Here is a 25,795-nt window from a genome sequence, read left to right as displayed (position 1 = left end):
CAACGGCGCGGGGCGGGCGGCTCTGGGTGTCACCCCCCTCATGGTGACACCAGGGTGCAGGCCGTACCCTCCGCACCCCGGTAGTGACGCCCCTGGGCTCTGTTGCCCCGCTGCAGCAAATTCACTTAAACAAACAGACAAAAAGTGACTGTTTGTGGTTTGGAGAGTGACGGGTAAATATACAGAAAAGTGGGGGATGCACAAATGTGCAATGGGCAGATGTATCGACACCCCGCAAGCAAACCAGGATGAATGTTCATTGTCATGTAACCATTATGCAAAGAAATCAGAACGAATGCTCAGTAAAGACTGGATGTAGTCTATCCTCCGCTGAAGCTTTGTACAATCAAAGATTTGGAAACAGGGGAACGACCTTTGAGAATGCTTAGGGGGTCATTGCCAAGAGCCTGCTGTTGCCTGAAGGTGCCAATGCAGAGCATAAGAACGTAAGAGCCCTGCTGGATCAGCCCAGTGGCCCATCTAGGCCAGCATCCTGTTCTCACTGTGGCCAACCAGATGCCCCAATGGGAAGCCCGCAAGCAGGACCTGAGTGCAAAAACACTCTCCTCTCCTGCAGTTTCCAGCAGTTAGTATTTGGAAGCGTATTGCCTCTAACTGTGGAGCCACAGCACAGCCATCATGGCTAGCAGCCACTGATATCCTCCATGAATTTGTCTAGATGAAGATGTTCTTCACACAGACCCAGATAGTTTTAAGGTATTATAGGTTAAAATCAGCACCTTGAATATTGGCTAAAAGAATACTACTCTAGAGAACTGTAGAATGTGTTCCTTATGGCCTGCTTCCATTGAGACACCAGGGACTCCTCCAGACAATCCACTGATTGAGTATTCATCCTGATTTGCTTGTACAAAGCTTATGCAGTGGTTAGACTATATCAAGTCTTTATTAAGCATTCATTCTGATTTGTTTACAGGGTAGTTATTACCATGAACATTCATCCTGAATTCATCCGAATTTGCTTGTGGGGTGTTACAAGCCTTCGCATTAATAATCTGTTTATCCCAAATTTTTCAGTGTATTTTCATGTCACTTTCCAAATTGCAAAAGTTTGCGGTGTTTTTTTTTAAGTGGATTTGTTGCGCTACGGCAACAGGGCCCTTTAATCCCTTTCAAATGCAGAAACCTCAAGTTCCAGTATGAGTTTGAATCTCCCCTGTAAAAGTACTGACAGCCTGGAGGCACCCTGGGACATCCTACATAATTTGAAGTCCTGAACAATCCTTGAGGGTAAACCCATGAAGACCTCATTGCAGCAATCAAATCCCTGGGTCACGAAGTTATGCATTGATTTGGAGATTGGTATATATTGCAGATGTGTGCAGAAATAAATAGTCTGGTAAGACTGGTAGTTGAAAGAACAAAGAAATTTCAGGTTTATTACTACTGGGAAATTCTGATTATAGAGGCTTGCACTCACAGGCTCTCTGGCTAACAAAGAAGGGGAGGAAGTAAAGCCCGAGGAAAAACAAACAAGTAGTTACTAAAGAAGGAATCAGCAAGAGAAGAATAGGTTGCTTTTCTTTCTATTCCCCCCCCCATTGGTTCAGGTTTCTTGTTGCAAGCATTGGTACTTTACTCCCAACAAACATGGGTCTCCCTGAGAAATTAAGAGGCACCTTGGCTAATGTTGAGGAACAGCACTTGAGAAACAATAAAGAGCCTTAGAATGTAGATTTAGCCAAGGTGTTGCACTCCAGAGTTTTTTGGCCTCCATTGGCCCCAGCCAGCAGGGCCAGAGGTCAGGGTTGACAGGAGGTGTAGTCCAACAGTAGCTTCTGGAGGGCACCACCTTGGTGACTCCTGGAATACAATATATCAAAAGGCAGAACTCCACCAGTTCTTTAACAGATGAAACCCTTCCATCCCGAACAGAGAATGTATTCACAGAGCGGGAAATAACTGGCACTATTCCATGTACTTTGGATGTAGGACAATTAGTGCAACTGAGACCAGGCAGGATAGAGTTGTGGGCTGGGGAGGGCGCGGGGGGCGGGGGACTGGATTAGCTTCCGGAAATAGACATGAATGAAAAATATTTTTAATGTGCACTTTAGCTATTGGTTTGATCCCAGGGAACATTTGTCTCTTGTTTCTCTTGGTTGGAAACTCTCTGTTGGAAACGCTTGGCCGGCTCTGGGTTTGTTTGTAAGTCGTTTTCCCCATTCGGCAGTTAAGACTTGAATGCATAGAATTTGTTGTGTCCTCCTCTGTCTTCCCCACCCCCCCAGGAGACCTTTGTTTGGTGTAATGGCAGATAAAACAAGAAACGTTGTAGCCATCAAACAAAAATAGACTGCAGTGCTCCGCTAACCCTTTCGCCGCTCCCTCCCCTTCACAGCTGCAATTAGACGCGGGGGGTTTAAGACCTTGCATTCCAACGTCGCCCTAACAATTAAAAGGATATATCTGGCCAGCAAGGAAACACTTCAAAGAATAATATATCTCAAAGTAGCAAAGGATTCGCAGGGGCCCCAAATGGGCTTTTATATATTGTAGGGTTGCCCCTTTTGATTCTCACGTTGGAAGCAGTGGAAAAAGGAATAGTTATCGTCAAACTCTTGAATGTGGAAAAGTTCACCTATTTTCAAAGTTATTTGCTGCGATTGTCTCCCCTCTCAGCTGCTATTTCAGCACCATTTTTTTAAAAGGAGGGGCTTCTTTCCGAAGTGATCTTAGCCAATGAGAGCTCACGTAGTGAATGTAATACTTTAATGGAGCTATGCAGTTAGCTGGTACGTCTAATAGCATTGAGGTCAAATTAAGCCAATTTAGAGTGAGGTCAGTGTTTTCTGTACCAGTCATATGGGTGATTCTAGCTAATCAGTGGTCACCGAGGGCCTGAAGCTTATTCAGAGCAAGGGGAAAGCTTTCATCCCCTTTCACAGCAATCGCTGAAAAATCCCTGAAAGAAGAGGGTGTGTAGATTTGGTTTATTTCAACCCTAATATACTGTTGGAAGTCATTGTTCATCTCTTTAATGTTTGCACATCAGAGAGGTGTAGACAACATGTGACAGGTGGTCACAGAATGCCCATGGGGCTTTTTTAAACCCTTAGTCCCCACTGGGTTTGACACATAGAACAGTCTTAATATAGGAACGCAGGACCTTGCCTTATACTGAGTCAGATTGGCCATTAGTCAGACTAGCTCAGTACTGTCTGCATTGCTTGGCAGTGGCTCTCCAGAGTTTCAGACCAGGAGTCTTTCCCTGCCCTACTTATAAATGTTGGGGATTGAATCTGGGACCTTCTGCATGCAAGGCAGATGTTCCCCCACTGAGCTATGGCCCTTCCCTAATTCAGTTCTGGTCTTGATTTATGGCTATTGAGAAATCTGGAAGAACTAGCCTTCAGTTTTGATCTGAACCAAAACATCAAACTCTAAGTTCACACAAACAGGAGTAAAAAATGTTTCTGTATGCAAACGTGAGATTGCATAATCCAGTGCTCTCCACAGGGGAAAACTCCAAACTCTCAGAAAAACAAACGTGTCATAGAGAACATGCTAGAAACTTTCTTAGTAACTTCTAGTCTTTATATGTATGTATGTATGGACTGCCTTCAAGTCAATCCCGATTTATGGTGACCTTATGACTAGGGTATTCAAGGGAAGCGGTATTCACAGGGGGTTTCCCATTGCCTTCCTCTGAGGCTGAGAGGCAGTGACTGGCCCAAGGCCACCCAGTGAATTTCTGGCTGTGTGGAGATTCGAACCCTGTAGCCCAACACCTTAACCACTACACCACACTGGCTCTAGTTTTTATATACAAGGAGAAAATGGATTACAGTGAAAATATATTTTGAAAATATATAACCCAGGGATAGCCAATGTGATGCCCTCTAGAGGTTTTGGACTGCAACTTCCATCAACCCCGGACAGCATGGCCAATAGTCAGTAATGATGGGAGTTGTAGTCCAAAATATCTGGAAGGACCCATGTTCACTACTTCTGATGTAACTCAATGTATTAGATGTTAAATTTCCAAATGGAAATCTGCATCTCACATCTCTATTTTTAAAGTTTGTAACATCAGATTTTTCCCTGTAATAACAAAATAATGGAGTTTTCACAAAGGAACTGTTCAGTCACCATTGGGACTAAGGAAGGACAAATCTGTCAATCTCATTTTTTCCAGTTTCCAGTATTAAGAGCAGTTTTCCACATTTCCACAACTGTTCGCAGTGTTTTTTTTAAATCATCAGCATTTTAGTGACTTTCTTCTAATATTCAAAACTGTGTGCAATTTTGCCTAATATACACATTTTGCAAAGCAATTTCCTCCTAATATAATGCATTTTTAATGTTATTTTCAGTAATGTACAGATTTATATGCACACTTTCACTCTACTATATGCATTTTTGTACACATTGCTTGGCTGGAGAACTGCATTGCAAAATTCAAAGAAGTGCAAACTAGGTTTCAGATTGTGCATTGTTTCAGAAAGTGCAAATTAGGCAGGCTTGCCATTAAGTGTGGACTGAACAGCTGCAGCTGGTGGCTCCATGTCAGTGGGGCAGTGGAATCAGCTCTAGGATTTTAGTCCCAAGTTTCAAGGTTCAGCACCTTGGACAGCTCCTTGAAAATCCAGACTAAAACCCGGAGTGGATTCCACTGTCCCACTGACATGGAGCCATCAGCTACCGCTGGAACTGAATCACCTTTCTCACCCAGCCCTAACTGGGAACCTGGAAATAGCAAAAGCACTGGATTGCAGGACACTGAAGTCCCAGAATTCAGAGTGGAGTAAAGATATTGCTTGGCCTTTGCAGCGAAGAATGCGGCAATCTTTTGAAACTGCAGCTTCTTCTTAAAAAAAAAAAGCAAGGTTGAGTGATTAATTAGGTTTGCTCTTGGATTACTAGTCCATTAAAACAAGTGGGAAAATTGCTCTGAGAATATGAGTCTTGGAGACACACATCTCTTAATACAAAGTCAAATGTACTGCAGCTGCTGTGGAAGGATCTGTAGTTATTTTTGAACCAGAAGGTCAACAAACTGCTGATATTCATTATTTATTTTTATATTTATTTATTTATTATATTTGTTAGTCGCTTTTCTCACACAAGTGACCCAAAGCGACTTACATTAAAACCAGTTATAACAAACCCAATCAATAACACCTAAAAACACATCAATACATTAACATCACTTAAAAACAAACCCAATCAATCAATAAAAACCTTAAAAAACCCCCACATGAGTACAAATAAAGGATAGGTCTACAGGTCCCATCCCACTAAAAGAGACCGCCAATCGCGGATACTCCAGACATTAAGAGCCAATAGCTTGGATAAAGAGGGAAGTCACTCTAAATGGTACAGTTCTTGCAAGTTGGCTAAAAGGTGAGATTACTCCTGACAGACTTCTGTTGGCAAGGAGTTCCACAGGGCAGGGTCTGCCACACTAAAGGTCAAGGCCGACTGAACCTCAGAGGCATAAGGAATGAAGCAAGCTGTAAGGTTCTTTGGGCCCAAGTTGTTTAGGGCTTTGTGAATTAAGGCAACAGCCATGAACTTGGTCCAGTAGCAAACTGAAGAATTCTACCACTGTGGAATATCCAGAATATCCCAAATATTTCTAATTTTGATTTTCAGGGAAAATAAATTAGCCATTTCAGTGTGGTGGAGTCTGCCCTCCCCCACATGAATGTACTATAAATTCTTTAAATTTTAATTGTGTTCAGCTCCATTATTCAGCTCAGCCTCTGTTGTGTCTGGCGTCTTTAAATACAGATTGGGTGGTGCATTTTGGTAATAACGTTTATGAATGGATGCTGCCTTGAGTCCTGTGGGAACAGGTGGATATGCATTTTCATAAATTAAAATATTTAATTTAATACATTTAATAATTAATATTTTCTTTAATATCTCTCTCTCTCTCTCTCTCTCTCTCTCTCTCTCTCTCTCTCAACATGGAGCATTAAAATCTGCATCCTGTTTGGAAGTCTTTGCTGTCTGTTGTGCCTCCCAAGAAAAACATTTTTCAAGAGCCACTGCTTTTACATCCCATAACTAAAGGAAATGGGTCTTTAGTGTGGTGGCATCTACCCTGTGGAATTCCCTCCCCTTAAATATTAGGCAGGCGCCATCTCTGCTATCTTTTTGGCGCCTTTTGAAGACTTTCCTCTTTCAACAAGCCTTTTAAGTTGAGACCTTATCCCAGCCTGCGTCTGTGTTGGAATTGCTTTTTAATATTTTTTTAAAACCTTAAAAAAAAAAAAAACCACAATATGTTTTTAACCCCTTTTAAAAAAGATATCTTTAAAGCTTTTAAAAAAATGTTTTTAAAGTTGTCTTGTTTTAATGTATTTTAAGGCCTGTTTTTATGATGTTTTAAAGTGTTTTTAGTGCTTTTGTTTGCCGCCCTGGACTCCCGCTGGGAGGAAGGGCGGGATATAAATCAAATAATAAATAAATAAATAAATAAAATCACTCCAGCAGGCGTCATCACAACTCTCTCTAAAAGCCTTCATAAGAATATAGAGCAGAGGAAGCGACCTTACACCGAGTCACACCGTTGGTCCATGTAGCTCAGTATTGTCTACAATGACTGGGAGTTGCTCTCCAGGGTTTCAGACAGGGAATGCCTGCTTGGAGATGCTGTGGATGGAACCTGGGACTTCCTTCATGCAAAGCAGATACACTACTATGAAGCTATGGGCCTTCTTAAAGGAATGCAGGAAGCAACCTTACATGGAGTCTGCCCATTGATCCATTGAGCTAGATATTATCCATCAGGGGCAGCAACACGGCATCCTCTAGATCAGCCTTTCCCAACCAGTGTGCCTCCAGATGTTGTTGGACCACAACTCCCATCTTTCCTGACCATTGGCAATGCTGGCTGAGGCTGATGGGAGTTGTGGTCCAGCAACGTCTGGAGGCACACTGGTTGGGAAAGGCTGCCCTAGATGTTGTTGTTGGGCTTCAGTTCCTATCTTCCCTGACCACTGGCCAAGCTAGGTGGGACTGATGGGAGTTAGAGTCCAACAACATCTGGAGGGCACCATGTTGTCTAACCATGGTCTGCTTAACAGGCATGTTGGTTTATTATTTTGGAATTAGATGGTGAAAGGGTGGAGATAGTGTAGGCAGATTTTAGTGTGCGTAGGACAGGCAGGATTTGAAGAGCTTAAAGAACATCAAGTCGCTTAAGCGAAGGACCAAGCGAAATATGTTGAAACCATATACTTATGAACACAGGTCTTTCACTTGCTCTTTTTGAATACATCTGTACTTTAATAAATATCGTTTGGTTTTCACATATATACACACACACACCTCATCACTGGCCATACTAAGGGTGAATCAGATGCAGTTATCTGTGGTGGCAGCAAGGGCCTGAAGGAGAGAGACAGTATCAGGTTGCAGGGGCTCAACTCAGAGTTGTGAGCTTGAAAGAGACGTGTCAGAGGAGAGTTGAAGCTTGCCTGGATCCTTGAGCCAGAATAGGAACAGGGCTGAGGGAACATAGAAAGGTATCCCTAATAAGGCATTGCTATATTTGGTGTGTGTAATTGGGAAACATGTCTCCCTCTGCTAAAAGAAGAGTGTTAGCAAGGTGAGGGGGCACAACAAGTCTCTGCCAGCCTTACCTGGAGATGCTGAGGACTGAATCTGGGACTATCTGCATGCCAAGCAAATGCTCTGCCACTGAGCCACAGTCCTTCCTCATTTCAGAGGCAACAGGTTGTACCCAATGGTGGTTTGGCACTCATGGAAGGCAAAGCACCTGATTTTGACCAGTCCTACTTGCCTACTTACCCTCTGCACCATATCCCATACAGTTCTAGAGGGTTCACCCAACCCTCAGGAGCAGAGTTTTGGGGAACAGTGGGCGGGCGGAACTATACAGGGTAAGGGAGATTGCTGAAAATTGGTTGCCCGGCTTTGCATGTGCAGAGATGCTTTCTGAGCAGAGGAGTTCAGGGAAAACCACCACCGGATATGAGTCATTGCATGCATTTATCACTGTACAGCCCATTTCTTGTATCAACTGTGTAAAATGCTGATGGGGAAAATAAAAATGCCTGTTATTAATCCAGAAGCCTTTGGGAAAACCCTGAATGGACCATTGCTTCATTGTGGCACAAGCCATCATGTTACCAGTAGAAACAGCACTTTGCATCATATATCCATATTGATTTGCTTTCAGTTTATGAACAGTGTTTCAAACTGTGCCGTGGAATAATTCTCCACTAAGACCTCTTAACACAATTCAATGCAGTTGAACAAATTTCCAAGAAAAATACATTTGCATTGTTATGATGCTGTCTGTGAGCCTCTGGCGGCGGCTGCTGCTGTTTCTCCTCCTCCTCCTCCTCCTCCTCCTCTCCTCCTCCTCCCTCTCACTGATCCTGCCCTCATCTGCCCACAATGCTGTTTAATCCAGCAGTGACCTGCATTATGCTGTTGGTGACAATCTTGACAAAATCACATAGGTAGCTACAGCCAACAGAACTAACTTTGGTAGGGATAAATGGGGCCGAGGTCAATGACAGCAGGGTAGGTAAATGGCTCAAAGGTGGTGTTCACAAGAACTTAAGGAGAGCCTTGCTGGGTCTATCTAGTCTTGTATCCTGTTCTCATAGTAGCCAACCAGCTGCCTACAGGAAGCCCACAAGTAGGAGATGAGTGAAACGGCACTCTCCCCACTTGTGATTCCCAGTAATTCAAAGGTATACTGTCCCTGATAATGGAGGGAGAACATAGCTATCGTGGCTGGTAGCCATTGATACCCTTATTCTCCATGCATTTGTCTAATCCTCATTTAAATCCATCCTTGTTGGTGGCCATTACTGCCTCCTGTGGGAGTGAATTGCATAGGTGCTGTGTGATGAAGCACTTTCTTTTGTCTATCCTGAATCTTCCAACATTCAGCTTCATTGGATGATCCAGAGTTCTAGTGTTATGAGAAAGGGTAAATGCTTTTCTCTATCCACTCTCTCCATGCCATGCATAATTTTAGAATCTTCTATCATGTCCTCTTACTCACCTTTTCTCTAAACTAAAAAGCCCCAAATACTGCAACCTTTCCTCATAGGGAGTTGCTCCATCCCCTTGATCATATTGGTTGCCCTTTTCGGAACCTTTTCCAACTCTACAATATACTTTTTGAGGTGAGGCGACCAGGACTGTTCACAGTATTCCAACTGCAGCGGCACCATTGATTTATACAATGCGATTGTGATATCAGCAGCTTTATTTCAATTCCTTTTCTCTTTTTAAAACTTATTGTATTTGGCTTCTGATACAGACATCTGGCAGGGGAAAACAGGAAAGGATGGCACAAAGCTGCGGAGAAGACAAAACAAGGAAGACAAATGATGGGGACAGTGGGTACTGGTGCCCACTGGGACTGATAGAGTGAAAGGCAGGGAGGCCAGGTGTTCCCACCCTCTTCCCTGCTGAGTTCTGCTCATTCAACTCACATAGAGATGCCAGCAATATATGGCACCCTTTGATTTTCCTTGTAGCGTTCAAGTTGCACAGTGGAGTCAGCCTCCTACAAAACCTGTGCTTAAGTAAGACTACAGTTGAACATCAAGAAGACTAAAGTAATGATAACAGAAGATTTATGCAACTTTAAAGTTGACAACGAGGACATTGAACTTGTCAAGGATTATCAATACCTTGGCACAGTCATTAACCAAAATGGAGACAATAGTCAAGAAATCAGAAGAAGGCTGGACTGGGGAGGGCAGCTATGAGAGAACTAGAAAAGGTCCTCAAATGCAAAGATGTATCAACACTAAAGTCAGGATCATTCAGACCATGGTATTCCCGATCTCTATGTATGGATGTGAAAGGTGGACAGTGAAGAAAGTGGGTAAGAGAAAAATCAACTCATGTGAAATGTGGTGTTGGAGGAGTGCTTTGTGCATACCATGGACTGCAAAAAAGACAAATAATTGGTTGTTGGAACAATTAAACTAGAACTATCACTAGAAGCTAAAATGATGAAACTGCGGTTATCATACTTTGGACACATCATGAGAAGACATGATTCATTAGAAAAGACAATAATGCTGGGAAAAACAGAAGGGAGTAGAGAAAGAGGAAGGTCAAACAAGAGATGGATTGATTCCATAAAGCAAGCCATAGACCTGAATTTACAAGATCTGAACAGGGTGGTTTATAACAGATGCTGTTGGAGGTCGCTGACTCATAGGGTCGCCATAAGTTGAAATTGACTTGAAGGCACATAACAACAGCAACCACTTTGTGTAGAGACCTCACCAGCTTTGCAAGGGTAGCTGGCATCCATTGGGACGGGTACAGTGTAAGGCAGGAGGCCAACAGTAGGTACAGCCAGAGCCAAGTAATTATATGTTTCTTCTCATCCTCCTCCCTAATGAGTTCTACAAGGGGCAATACTGATGCTAAGGAGGGGAAGATGACAACCAGGCCTACCCACTGGACTGGATATGAGGCAGTGTGGTGTAGTGGTTAGAGTGTTGGACTGGGACCTGGGAGACCAGGATTCAAATCCCCATTCAGCCATGAAGCACACTGGGTGGCCTTGGGCCAGTCACTGCCTCTCAGCCTATCCTACCTCACAGGGTTGTTGTGGGGAATAAATTAGAAGGGGGAGAACCATGTACGCCACTTTGAACTCCTTGGAGGAAAAGTGGGATATAATAATAATAAATAAACATAATTAAATAAATAAATATAAGTAAGAAGGCCAGCAGATGGAGGCGTGTTTGGGGTGACTGAATAGACCAGCCTCCACTGGACTGGTAGACATGAGGTCTAGAGACTGGAGGAATGACATGCTATAGATATTGGAAGGAAGGGGATTCTTTTGCTAGAATCTTTTCAGGCTGAGGGTTTGTGGCAAAGGAGGCAAGGAGGCAGCAAATTCAAAGAGCAGGAGTTGAATTTCACATTAATCTGAAGCAGACAAATTACTGCTCCAGTAGAAACATATTGTTTGCAGCTTATGTACATTCTCTGACATAGCTGCTTGCTTTAAAACACTTCAGGATGAGGTTAGTTTAGAAACCCAAATCAGCAAACAAACAAGCAAATGTAGCAATGACCACACAGGGAGGCTCTTTTAAGAAACATTTTCAGCAGAGTGCTCCCCCCCCCCCGATTTCAGAGATTGTTTGGAGAGTGCAAATATTTCCCCACTTTTTGCAGCTGTACTCTTCACCACCCTTCACTTATTAAGAGTGAGGCAATGCCTTGCACTCACACTGAGCTGGCTTTGCGAGGTCATCACTGAGTCAGATCTGATAGGCTTACATTGGATTGTGATATAGTCTGCATCTGCACTGGAATTGTTTTTAGATGTTTTCATTGTTGTATCATTTCTGTTCGCTGCCCTGGGTTCCTTTAGAAGGAAGGGTGGGATATAAATTTAATATATAAATTTTTAAAAATGTTATCTCACTGGCAATGTGATCCCTGATTGGCTGGATCTCGGAGGAAGGAAGGAAGCAAGAAGAAGACAAGACTGGTTAATTGTAAATATAGCAATGGAGCAACTATCAGGAGGGGCTGTGAGCAGTTAACAAACAACCACTAAGCAGAAGGGGAGGGTTCAGGGGGCACCTGTTGAAGGCACCCTTTTGTATAGAAAATGCTCACTTGTGAACATTTGCCTCAGCACTAGGGATGGAAGGATCTGTCAAACTTGGTTCTGTCAGTTTCTCATTTTTCCAATCTTAAATTTGGTTCTCCACACTTCTGGAGCATTTTGCCATAAAAAAAATCATCATGAAAATTATCCAATATTTTAAAGAAAATTTCTCCTAAACACATTTTTGTATGCAGTTATGACTAAAGTACACATTTTTGCAAGCAGTTTCTCCTAATATATTGTATTTTTGTATGTTATTTTTATTAATACATTCATTTTTATGCACACTTTCCCCTAATATATGCCAAACCAATCTTATCTCATTTTTTGACCGGGTAACCTCCCTTGTAGACTGTGAGAATGCTGTGAACATAATATACCTCGACTTCAGCAAAGCTTTTGACAAAGTGCCCCATGATATTCTGATCAGCAAGCTAGCTAAATGTGGGCTGGATGGAACAACTATCAGGTGTATCCACAGCTGGCTCCAGAATCATACTCAAAGAGTGCTTATCAATGGTGCCTTCTCAAACTGGACGGAAGTAACGAGTGGGGTACCACAGGGCTCAGTTCTGGGCCCAGTGCTCTTCAACATTTTTATTAATGACTTTGATGAGGAGGTACAGAGCATGCTTATCAAATTTGCAGATGATACAAAATTGGGGGGGGCATAGCTAATACCGTGGAAGACAGAAAGAAAATTCAAAGGGACCTTGATAGGCTGGAGCATTGGGCTGAAAACAACAGAATGAAATTCAACAGGGATAAATGCAAAGTTCTACACTTAGGAAAAAGAAACCAAATGCACAGTTACAAGATGGGGGATACTTGGCTCAGCAGTACGACATGTGAGAAGGATCTTGGAATTGTCGTTGTACACAAGCTGAATATGAGCCAACAGTGTGATGTAGCTGCAAAAAAGGCAAATGCTATATTAGGCTGCATTAACAGAAGTATAGTTTCCAAATCACGTGAAGTATTAGTTCCCCTCTATTCAGCACTGGTTAGGCCTCATCTTGAATACTGCGTCCAGTTCTGGTCTCCACACTTCAAGAAGGATGCAGACAAACTGGAACGGGTTCAGAGGAGGGCAACAAGGATGATCAGGGGACTGGAAACAAAGTCCTATGAGGAGAGACTGAAAGAACTGGGCATGTTGAGCCTGGAGAAGAGAAGACTAAGAGGAGATATGATAGCACTCTTCAAGTACTTGAAACGTTGTCACATAGAGGAGGGGCGGGATCTCTTCTTGGTCGTCCCAGAGTGCAGGACACGGAATAATGGGCTCAAGTTGCAGGAAGCCAGATTTCAACTGGACATCAGGAAAAACTTCCTAACTGTTAGAGCCATACGACAATGGAATCAATTACCTAGAGAGGTAGTGGGCTCTCCGACACTGGAGGCCTTCAAGAGGCAGCTGGACAGCCATCTGTCGGGAATGCTTTGATTTGGATTCCTGCATTGTGCAGGGGGTTGGACTTGATGGCCTTATAGGCCCCTTCCAACTCTAGTATTCTATGAGATTCTATGAATTTGGAGAAGTGCAAATTTCAATGGAGGGCTGTGTTTCATTTCGGAAAGTGAAAATTTGATCAATTTGGCTTTAAATGTGAACTGAACTGAATTTCTCCTCCATCCCTAGTCAACACAAAGCAAATGCGTGACTGATTTGCGGAAGAGTCTGTTGGACTGAAAGAGATTCATGCTCTCCACAATATGCTTTTGCTTTCCCTATATTGCCCCCTAGCAAGAATCCAGCTGAGCACAGCACAGAGCAGATGCCAGCTGGAATGGAGTGTGCTGGAGTCCCCTTTGCACACCAAGAGTTGTGCACACGCAGGGGGTGGGGGAGCTCTCAAACAAACCATTCAATTGCAGGAAGTCAATAGTTTTTATCCAGTTAGGCATGATGAAGGGCTGGTGCCAACCTGATTCAACTTGAGCAGGTTAGGCACAGCTGTAGTGGGACAATGATGCTATTTTCTCCTCAACAGTCTTTAGATGAAACGTAGCTCTGCCTGCAGGCCAGACACTGCCAGAGATATTGTTATTCCCAGCCCAGCAAAGAGGAGAGAGATGTCCTCAGTTCCTTGACATCTGTTGGACTCTGGTTCAAAGCAGTTTTATTTCCGTTAGAAGTTTGAGAGCTTTGAAAAGGAAATGTTCTCTTTTGTCCTCACTTCTGCAGGAGAAAATTCAAAGGAGACCACAGCAGACCAGCCTACCCCAAATTGGCAATATTGATTTTATTTATTCTGCCCTATTTATGTTATCTATTCAAAACAGTTCTACCTTGCCTTCCCATAAATACACTCTTCAGTGCACACCTGTGTATGGATGTGAAAGTTGGACAGTGAAAACAGCAGGTAAGAGAAAAATCAACTCATTTGAAATGTGGTGCTGGAGGAGAGCTTTCTGCATACCATGGACTGCAAAAAAGACAAATAATTGGGTGTTAGAACAAATTAAACCAAAACTATCACTAGAAGCTAAAATGATAAAACTGAGGTTATCATACTTTGGACACATAATGAGAAGACATGATTCATTAGAAAAGACAATAATGCTGGGAAAACAGAAGGGAGTAGAAGAAGAGGAAGGCCAAACAAGAGATGGATTGATTCCATAAAGGAAGCCACAGACCTGAACTTACAGGATCTGAACAGGGTGGTTCATGACAGATGCTCTTGGAAGTCGCTGATTCATAAGGTCGCCATAAGTCGTAGTTGACTTGGAGGCACAACAACAAAGTGCACACCTAACACTGAAACAGGGAACCTGACCCTGCCTTTGCAAAGCAGCGTTGTCAGACACACAAGACGTCTTGCGCATCTTCAAGAATTGAGGGCACTTGTGTGAGGCAGCTGGCCTCTGCCATCCTCATATTGGACACTTGTAGGGATTGGGGAGAAATTCAGTTCTGTCCATACTTGAATGTGAACTTACTTAATTTGCACATTCTGAAACCATATGCGAACCAAAGCACAGCTCTCCTTTGAAATGGGCACTTCTCTGAATTTTGTGATGCTGTTCTCCAGCCAGATAATGCATGTTAGTGTGCATAATAATATGCACATTAAGGGAAAGTGTACACCAAAATGCATATATTAGTGAAAATAACATATACAAATGTACTGAATTAGGGGGAAAGTGCTTGCAAATATCTGCTTATCAGGCAACATGGTACATAAGCATGTCTATATTAGGATAACTTTGCACTAAAATGCTATTTTTTAAAAAAAAAAACATAAACTGATACAGAAATGTGGAGAACTGAACTGAAGCCTGAGAAAATGAGAAACTAAGAGAAACTGAAATCAACAGATTTGTCCATCCCTAGACACTCAAATATGAGAATTCTGAGCATCTCAGTGCAGCACCAGCTTGGGCTTCCTTGCCTGGCTCTTCCTTTTTCAGTTGGCCTGGGCTGGGGTTGGCAGGTCAGTTGGCTTCCGCTGGTAAATTGCTGAACCATTTGCAGGAGATGAGCCAGAATTTCTTGGCTGTTGCTGTTTTGTGGATGGGATTCAATTTCATGCTGTCAAATTCAGGTTGTGCTATTACAGTTAATGTGGTGCTCTTGTGCAACAAACATTAAAAAATCCCATAGTGGGTCTTTTTTTTCCAATAAGGAAAGTGATCGGAAAATGCCATAGGGATTCTGACTGTTTCATTGTATTACCTCCCTGAAAAGTTTTGTGCAAACAAATCAGGATGAATGCTCAATAAACAGGTCTTCAGGAAGCAGCTTCACCTTCCAATGGATTAAAAACAGCAACAGCCAAGAGGCTTCTAAATCAGGTTGTTAGAATCCTGGATCTGAAGTAAGCAACTCAGTCGTAGATTTGTCTTCACGTATGCAGATCATTCCAGTGTATACATCAAGGGGCTCAAGAGGCAATTACCTCTGCCTCAAACCAATATTTTGCACCTCAGGCGCAATGCTCAAAATGTGGACATGGCAGAGGCATGCATGCAAACCCCACCCCTAATGCCCTCGTGTGTGTCCTCCCCACCTGACCATTCCCGAGCCTTTCTGTGTTGTTCACACAGGGAAGAGATGCAGTGTCACATAAAGCAGGGTCCCTGATTGTGCAGAGGATTCTGCTTCCATTTAAGTAGCCACAAGTAGAAGCCCCATGCAGACCTTCACTGCACAACACAGTGTAGGTTGACGACTGAGCGGGGGAAAGACATGCATGTGAGTATTTGAGCACTGGAGACTGGTCCATCTCAGTCTGCCCTCAATCAGGTCCCACCTATTTGTCTTCTTACTTACATGCAATCCAGAGGCTGGCACAGATGTTGGACTGCAATTGCCATCATCCCTGATTATTGGCCATGGGATGGGAGGTCCTTGGGCGTTGGAGTGCAACAACTTGGGATGGGGAAGAAATTTGATTTGGTTTGGATTTAAAGGCGAACCTATCTCATTCACACTCACTGAAACAATATACAAACAAACACAACCATCCTTCAACATTTGCACTTCTCCAAATTTTGCAATGCAATTCTTTAGCTGAGTAAAGTGTACAAAAATGTATATGCCAGGGTGAAAGGGTACATAACTGTGCATATAGTAGTGAAAATAACATACAAATATTGTATAAGGGAAATTGCTTGCAAAAATGTATATAGCAGGCAAAATTACAGACAAAATGTGTATATGATGTGGAAATGTAGTGTACAAGGCCCTATGCAGCTTGGAACCAGGACACCTGAAAGATCGTCTTACCCTTTCTATACCCAGCCGATCACTGCACTCTGTAGGTGAGGGCCTCCTGCAGAAACCATTTTATCAGGAGGTCCATTCCGCACAACATAGGAAGCGGACCTTTAGCATAGTGGCACCAACCCTTTGAATTCCCTTCCCTTAAACAGTAGACAGGCACCACCTGTGTTGTCTTTTCGATGCCCACTGAAGACCTTCCTCTTTCAACAAGCCTTTTAAGTAGAGACTGTATCCCCATCTATGTCTGTGCTGGAATTGCTTTTTAAGATGTTTTTAAAGTTGTTTATTAAAGATGTCTTTACGATGTTTTATTTTAATATGTTTTAAAGTACTTTGTCTTTAAGATGTTTCAAAGTGCTTTTATTTTTGTTTGCTGCCTGGACTCCTTCTGGGAGGAAGGGCGGGATATAAATTTAATAAATAAATAATACATAAACTTAAGGATGGAAAAATGAGAAACTGAAACCGAACTAGATCTGTCTGTGCCTACCAACAATGTCTCCGCTCTGCACTCCACTTCTGCCTTAGCTGATTAACATGGAGTTGCTCCCAGGTGCTTTCCTAAAGCGGCTAAAGATGCTGCTGTGAGGGAGAGATACAGGTGGGTACATGAGGGCAGAACAGAACCTATTGAACTGTGGTGGGGCCAGAGGTGGTGCTCAGCACAGAAGGTACTTGTCTCAAACGTGCATCTTCCCCAACCCCCCTCCAGATTGCTGAAAGAGAAACATAGCCTTGCCTCTTGTTTTTACGGCAACTAGCCTGAAGGTAAAACATATGACTGAATCTTCTATCCAAAAAAATCCTTGCACAAAGAAAACTTGATATCAGAAAGAAGAGTTCTAGTGCCATTTTCTGCCCGACATGCTAGTTTTCTACATGGAGGGAAATTTTTTTTGTATGGAGCAGCAATCAGTCATGTGAGCCCCACCCCACACAGGCTAAAATGGTACAACCCAGGTGCTGGTTTATTAGCAAAAACTAGGTTTGCGTCATCTTGAGATTTTTATCATGTATTATTTATTTATTCACTTTTAAAACTTTCTCTCTCTCTCTCTAGGCCATCTTTTTCCATCTGGGATAGCTAATGTGGTGTTTTTAATTGCAATCACGGAATACAATCTAAACAATTGTGATTTATTGTTGTATTTTAATTGGCTCCTGCTAGATGGAGATAAACCCAACTGAGACTCCACTCTTCATATGATTATTGCTTTTCCTTCACTTCCGAACAATCCAATTTTTTTCTTTAAAAATTGCACATCTAATTAAAGGACAAGTTGCTTGGCAGATAGTCTTTTAAATGCATAACTAATTATCTCCTTCCTGTAATTGCTGGTTTGTCTATCTAAACTTTGATTGAGTTGGCAGCCAATGAAATATTATTCTTTAATTAGTCATTTTCATCTGTACCACTTGGGAACAGAGGATATTTCTTCCCTAATGCCTTTTCCTCCCAGTTCAGTAACATATTCTTTCTCTCACTTGATATTCATATTTATTCATCACATTCATAGCCCTTCCTTCCCAAAGGCTCATGGTGGTGACAGAATGCTAAAAATGTAAACCACTTTTTATCCTTACAGGAACTTTTTGTGGGTGGCACCAACACTGTGGATCCTGCATTTCTTGGCAAGGAAATCCTCCTGGATCCCCTCTTTAGCACATTCCACCACCAAGTGAAAACATTTGAGCAGTTTAGTCACTGCAGCAGGATCTGGTGTTGACTGAGTTTTAAATAAAACTTCCATGTTCAAGAGCAGTATGCCTCTGAAAACCAGTTGCCTACATGTGAGCTTTCAAGAGGGATCTGGTTTGCCACTGTGAAAACAGGATTCTGGCCTCATCTTGAGTACTGCGTCCAGTTCTGGTCTCCACACTTCAAGAAGGATGCAGACAAACTGGAACAGGTTCAGAAGAGGGCGACAAGGATGATCAGAGGACTGGAAACAAAGCCCTATGAGGAGAGACTGAAAGAACTGGGCATGTTGAGCCTGGAGAAGAGAAGACTGAGGGGAGATATGATAGCACTCTTCAAGTACATGAAAGGTTGTCACACACAGAGGAGGGCCGGGATCTCTTCTCAATCGTCCCAGAGTGCAGGACATGGAATAATGGGCTCAAGTTGCAGGAAGCCAGATTTCGACTGAACATGAGGAAAAGCTTCCTAACTGTTAGAGCCATATGATAATGGAACCGATTACCTAGAGAGGTAGTGGGCTCTCTGACACTGGAGGCATTCAAGAGGCAGCTGGACAGCCATCTGTCGGGAATGCTTTGATTTGGATTCCTGCATTGAGTGGGGGTTGGACTTGATGGCCTTATAGGCCCCTTCCAACTCTACTATTCTATGTTTCTATGACTAGATAGACCCTCATTCTGATCCAACAAGGCTCTTGTGATAGAATTAATTACTGTTTTGTTTGTTTTATTGTCTTGAGTCTGTATTTGTTATAGAGAATGTCCAACATTTGGTGATTTACTAGTGAATGCTAACAGTAATAATATACTACTTTGCATTCACATATTATCTTGTTGGTTGTTTTGAATATAATTTTATAGAGATGCAACTGCAGTCTATCAGTTCACAAGTGGGAGCAGCAACAAAAATGTTCCACCTCTTCCTGCGTTCTGAAAGGAGTGCTCGGTGTGGTGGTGGTGGTGATGTTACCCCTTAGTTTTTTAATATGTATATATTGTATTTTTGTAAACCTTATAATGTCCCAGGCATGATTATACTTTCCACATCTGTCTTAGTGGACCTGCTTTGGGTGCAGTCCTGGAGGCACTGACCATCTGAGTTCACTTCTAGAAGTTGGAGAGAGAGAGAGAGAGAGGGAGAGAGAGAGGGAGAGAGAGAGGGAGAGAGAGAAGCAAGGCATGATCATTATACTAACTTACTCTTGGCCAGGAATAATGACAACTGAAAGTAAGAAGGCATTCCATTTCTTGAAGATTCTCAGGTTGCCTCCAGGCTGTCAGTTATTTTGCAGGAGGGATCAAAGCAATTCCTGGAAAAGTAGGTTTGCACTGTTTAGGGATGGGGGAGGAATTTGATTTTGTTTGCCTTTTAATGAGAAACGATCTCACTTTCACTTTTTGAACCAATATACAAATCGAAACGCAATTGTCCTTGAAATTGGCACTTCTCTGAGTTTTGCAATGCAGTTCTCCAACCAAAAAGAAGGGTATTAAAAAAAAGGATATACTAGGGGAAACTGTGCATAACAATCCATATGTTAGTGAAAATAACAAAATGCATTATATTAGATGAAATGGTTTGGAGAAAGGTGCATATTAGTCAAAAGGGCATATAGAATACAGGTAAATTAGGAGAACGTTTCACTAAAATACTGATGAATTTTCTTTTTTTTTTTTTTTCAATAATTTTTATTCAGATTTTCATAAAACATACAAGACAAAATCATAAAACATTCAAAGACAAAAAACAAAATCAAAAATAGTTAAACAAAAAGAAAAAAAGAAAAAAACAAACAAAAATAAAAAATAAAGAGTAAAATATTGACTTCCCATTTGTCAAAGATCAAATCAGTTATAAGTCTATAATATATAACAATCCTGTCTCTTAAGTCATATTATAAAATCACTTTCCTCCAGTAGTTATCTTACTTAATCATCAAATCTCATAAACATTACTTTATTCTTTCCACAAAAAGTCAAAGAGAGGTTTCAATTCTTTAAGAAATATATCTATCAATTTTTTTTTCCAGATAAGCATATCGATTAATCCATCTCATTACTAATTATGATAATCTTGTTGTCATAACCATAGTCAAAATAAACATTTCAATTAATCCATCACATCAGAATCTGTTAGGTTCAGTAATTTCAGTAGCCATTGTTCTATTATCCCTATTAGTTCCATTTTCCATCTTCCATCTTCAGTAGTCTTGTTAAGTCCAGTAATTTCAGTATCCAATCTTCCATTATCAGTATTCCATAATAATCTTGCTGTCAAAGCCATAGTCATATAGTAAGAGTCTGATGGGAATTACCTCTATCCCAAATATTTTCTTGCCATCCATTCTGAATAGGTTGCTGAAATACTGCTGTAAAATCATATCTCTGTTCTTTTTTTCAAAATACACTGGGTCATCTCTTGAAAGTTTTTCCATTGTCACATGGCTGCAGTTAATTCCATAGATTTTCTCTATATTGGGCTCCATCACATCATTCCAGTCCAGAAGATTATCCATGCCATTGATAACTTTATCTCTAGAATCTTCATTAATTTCTTCAGAGATAACATTGAGTTCCAAACAATAGATTTTATTTCTAAAGTCCATAGACTCCAAATCTTGTTCCTGTTCCACGTTTGTTCCAATCTCCGGGATCTCCTCTCTCACAGGGACCCCTGTTCCAGTCTCCAGGGTCTCCTCTCTCACAGGGACCCCTGTTCCAGTCTCCAGGGTCTCCTCTCTCACAAGGACCCCTATGTCTTTAATCTCCTGTGTCTCCAAACAATAAATTTTGTTTCTAAAGTCCATAGACTCCAAATCTTTTTCCTGTTCCACGTTTGTTCCAATCTCCGGGGTCTCCTCTCTCACAGGGACCCCTTCCAGGGTCACCTCTCTCACAGGGACCCCTATATCTTTAATCTCCTGCTTCATTTTACTCAATTCAATTTTCAGCTCCTTACAACCCTGTCGCAGGTTTTGTTTCGTTATCTCAATCTCATCCATTATTTTCTGAAACATAGTTATTTCCAGCTTCTCAGCCACTTTCTTAATTGCCATTTTAAAAGAAAAATATAGGAAAACCACTTCTTATTTCAGCAACAATTGGGTTAATACTCCAAACTTGGTGACATCACAGTATAAACAGAGCAGACAGCCTTATCTCTCCATGCTAAAGTAAACAAAATGCAGTTCCCAGGATCGAAACAATTAATGGCGGTCGTCAGAAAACAGATTCGTCAAAATAAAATAGACCAAAAAGAGAGTAGTCTCAGACAATATAATATTCTTCAAAATAAAAATCTGGAATAGAAATCCCTCTTCTGTGTATATCTTTAGAATGCAAATCCAGGACAGCTTTTTGCAACAAAAACAGAGATAAGCTATTAATTAGTAAGTAGCAGAGAGAAGTTATGGCTCCCCAGTGAGATGTCAAAAACCGATCAATCTGGCAAATCTCTTTTAAACAGCAACAATTTAAGTCAAGTAAAAGAAAAATATAGAAAGAAGGGTGCTTGCCTGTTAGTGCGTTCTCTCTTAGAAGATAAGATGAACGTTCGCTTTTCCAGATAGAGCTTGTTGTTAAAAATCCGTCCCACCTTCGTCGGCTGGACCTCGTCCCATAAATTAATGAGATCTGGTCGTCCCAACAAAAATAGGCTTTGAGGTTAATCTCTTCGTTTCTCCCTACCCGGGAGAAGTTTAATCAGTCAAAAAAAGAAAAAATCTGACTGATATATCTGAATAAGCTTCTTTTGAGGCAGGAACCCGTCTCAAAAGCAGGCACAGGCTAAGTCACCCTTCCCGGAAGTCAAAATACTGATGAATTTTCATAAGGATTCAGATTTTTTTTGTGTGGCAAATTTCTGCAGAAATGTGGAGAACTGAACTGCGGACTGGGAAAAATGAGAAACTGATAGAAACCAGTATTGACAGATTCATCCATCCCTTTGTTGTTGTTATGTGCCTCCAAGTCGACTACGACTTATGGCGACCCTATGAATCAGCGACCTCCAACAGCATCTGTCATGAACCACCCTATTCAGATCTTGTAAGTTCATGTCTATGGCTTCCTTGATGGAATCAATCCATCTCTTGTTTGGCCTTCCTCTTTTTCTACTCCCTTCTGTTTTCCCAGCATTATTGTCTTTTCTAGTGAATCAGGTCTTCTCATGTGTCCAAAATATGATAACCTCAGTTTCATCATTTTAGCTTCTAGTGACAGTTCTGCTTTGATTTGTTCTAACACCCAATTATTTGTCTTTTTTTGTAGTCCATGGCATCCGCAAAGCTCTTCTCCAACACCACATTTCAAATGCGTTGATTTTTCTCTTACCAGCTTTTTTCACTGTCCATCCATACATAGAGATCAGGAATACCGTGGTCTGAATGATCCTGACTTTAGTGTTCAGTGATACATCTTTGCATTTGAGGACCTTTTCTAGTTCTCTCATAGCTGCCCTCCCCAGTCCTAGCCTTCTTCTGATTTCTTGACTATTGTCTCCATTTTGGTTAATGATTGTGCCAAGGTACTGCTATTAAAATGCATTAAAGCACTCTGTTTCAAATCCATTTTTTAAAAAATCCATCCAAACACACACGCCTTTTGTGTTAAGAAAGTGACTGGGGAAAGAACTTAAAACTGTAGGATAACAAATGATGAATGGGAATGATGAATGGATAGATGTATAAACACCCTGTAAACAAAACAGGATGAAATCAGGATGAACTCTTATTGTTATATAACCTCCCCGCAAGTGGATCAGACCAAATGCTGAATGTAGGGAGGGTTGCATGGAAAAGAATAGTGCTACACACACACACACACCAGGTTCTACAAATGCTGGAAACTTGCCCCCTTTTTTAAAAAAAAGAAAGAAAGATGGGAATCTGAGGGTTATGGATGATCCGGGGGAGCAACTACCCTCTTGTCGTCATCCCCCCGCAGATGCCCATGGCTGTACGGCTGAGGAGCCATATCCAAGAAACTATGGCTCTCTTGTGTGCAAGTGCTCAGAGTCAGGCCATAGCCTGCCCCGGAGCACTTCCATATTCCCTTTGTGCTGGCTGTAACTTTGTAGTTTCTGGCTGAGAAAAATGCTGTAGTCTGAGAGCAGGAGAAAATAAAAAGCAACAGCTAAATTAAAGATAATGAGGTTGAGGGAACAGCAACGAACAGCAAGATTACAACATGAATAGGAGCACCACTCAGGCCCAGAGAGCAGGAGAGCACTGTCCAGTAATGTGTTTTTTGAAAGTCTCTGAAGGGCTCAATGGAGCCATTAGGCCAGAGGCAAAAAGGGCCTAAGAATAGAGCTGCAGGTGGTTGCACAGGTTTCCCCGAGGCCAATCTAGCATTATTAGGAATAAAAGGGAAGGGACCTTGTTTGGCAGAGCAGGAGCGTGTGCTCTATTTTACAGAGAACAATTCTCCATGTGAAGGGATCCTTGGTCCAAGTCCAGTTTAAAGAAAAAGAGCGCAGGAGCCTGGAAGGTGTTGCAGAGGAGGCTCTTTATCTTATTCCAAATATGGCTAAACTAGGGTTGCCAGCTTCTTGGCCTGAGATTGATCCTGTATCTTTAGGAGAAGAGAAAGTCAGCCAAGTGCAGGTGTTCTTGCAACTCTGTAATGGGAAAAACCACAAGGTGGAATTCTCCCTTCGTCCTGCACAACATTTAAAGATACAGAAGACCTCTTGGTTGCCAGGCCTGGCCTCCAAGAGGTCTTCTGTATCTTTAAAAGTTGTGCAGAGGGAAGGGAGAATTCCACGTTGTGGTTTTTCCCATTACAGAGTTGCAAGAACGCCTGCACTTGGCTGACCTTATCTTCTGCAAAAAATACAGGATCAGTCTCAGGCCATGGACCTGGCAACCCTAGGCTAAACAGTCTGAAATGGACCATTTACTCAACAACATCGGCCATTACTGGTTACAGCAGAGGCAAGCAAGAAAGGGGAAAGAGAAACTAAACTCAGAACTTAGGAAGGCTATTAAACTTCCTGGGCTTAAATGTGTTAACCTTTAGTGGCCTTTTCTTTTGCTATAGTAGGCATTAATGAAATACTATTGTTTATTCCAGCACCCCAGAACCTGCCCATCAACAGTCAGCACCTGGGCAGCAGACTGAGCAGGCAAACATATCACCTAATCACAGTCTTCCCCACTTTGGCTAAATGTATTGTTTTTCCATTTAAATTATGGAAATTATTTTCTATGCTTACAAATTGTTGTTGTTATGTGCCTTCAAGTCGATTACGACTTATGGCGACCCTATGAATCAGCGACCTCCAAGAGCATCTGTCATGAACCACCCTGTTCAGATCTTGTAAGTTCAGGTCTGTGGCTTCCTTGATGGAATCAATCCATCTCTTGTTTGGCCTTTCTCTTTTTCTACTCCCTGCTGTTTTTCCCAGCATTATTGTCTTTTCCAGGCAATCATGTCTTCTCATGATGTGTCCAAAGTATGATAAGCTCAGTTTCATCATTTTAGCTTCTAGTGACAGTTCTGGTTTAATTTGTTCTAACATCCAATTATTTGTCTTTTTCGCAGTCCATGGTATGCGCAAGCTCTCCTCCAGCACCACATTTCAAATGAGTTGATTTTCCTCTTATCTGCCTTTTTCACTGTCCAACTTTCACTTCCATACATAGAGATTGGGAATACCATGTTCTGAATGACCCTGATTTTGGTGTTCAGCGATACATCTTTGCATTTGAGGACCTTTCCTAGTTCTCTCATAGCTGCCCTCCCCAGTCTTAGCCTTCTTCTGATTTCTTGACTATTGTCTCCATTTTGGTTAATGACTATGCCAAGGTATTGATAATCCTTGACAAGTTCAATGTCCTCATTGTCAACTGTAAAGTTACATAAATCTTCTGTTGTCATTCCTTTGTCTTTTTGACGTTCAGCTGTAGTCCTGCTTTTGTGCTTTGCTCTTTAACTTTCATCAGCATTCGTTTCAAATCATTACTGGTTTCTGCTAAGAGTATGGTATCGTATTACAGTATTAGAATGTGCAAATTTTATGCAAATCCACATCCTCTTTTGTCATCTTTTTTTGGTAATGTGTAATGGGGAACATTAGCAGACAACGGGTCTGAAGCACTACATCTTTCTGCTGTCAATAGCAACCCAATTTTGTCACATTTCGGCCTCAGCATAACCCAGTTTTGCACTGTAGAAAAGGAGTCATTCCCGAACGATGCACTAGAGGCATATGAGGAGGAACATGAGTGTGCCACATGAGACTTGCCAAGCTGCCACAGCAAATCAGTTTTGAAAAATGATGTCTGTAGGGATTATGGGTGTATGCCATTTTATGGTAAGTAATATTTTTGCAGCTATTAATAAATTCCCTGTTTTCTTAAAACCCAGATGAAACTTATCATCATCATCATCATCATGGAAAGTATAAATAAGTATAAATAAATCTGCACAATGAGAATGAATCTGCATCCAGATGTCTTTTGCATGTAGAAAATGGCTTCACATAACTAGACTTGCAGACTTCACCTTCTTGGGCAGCAAATAGGGATGGGCGAATTTGTCACTTTCAGTTTCTCATTTTCCTAACCTTAATATCAGTTCTCCACACTTCCACATCAGTTTGCAATTTTTTTAAAGGTTCTGATGAAAATTCATCAGCGGTTCAGTGAGCATTTCTCCAAATGTACAAATTTTTGTAGGCAGTTTTGCGCAGTAAATATATTTTGCAAGCAATTTTCCCTAACATAATGCACTTTTGTATGTTATTT

The sequence above is a fragment of the Rhineura floridana genome, chromosome 2 (genome assembly GCF_030035675.1).
Source record: "Rhineura floridana isolate rRhiFlo1 chromosome 2, rRhiFlo1.hap2, whole genome shotgun sequence".
In the NCBI taxonomy this organism is placed as follows: domain Eukaryota; kingdom Metazoa; phylum Chordata; class Lepidosauria; order Squamata; family Rhineuridae; genus Rhineura; species Rhineura floridana.
The sequence above is the reverse complement of the archived record's forward strand: the minus strand, read 5'-3'. Positions refer to the sequence as shown.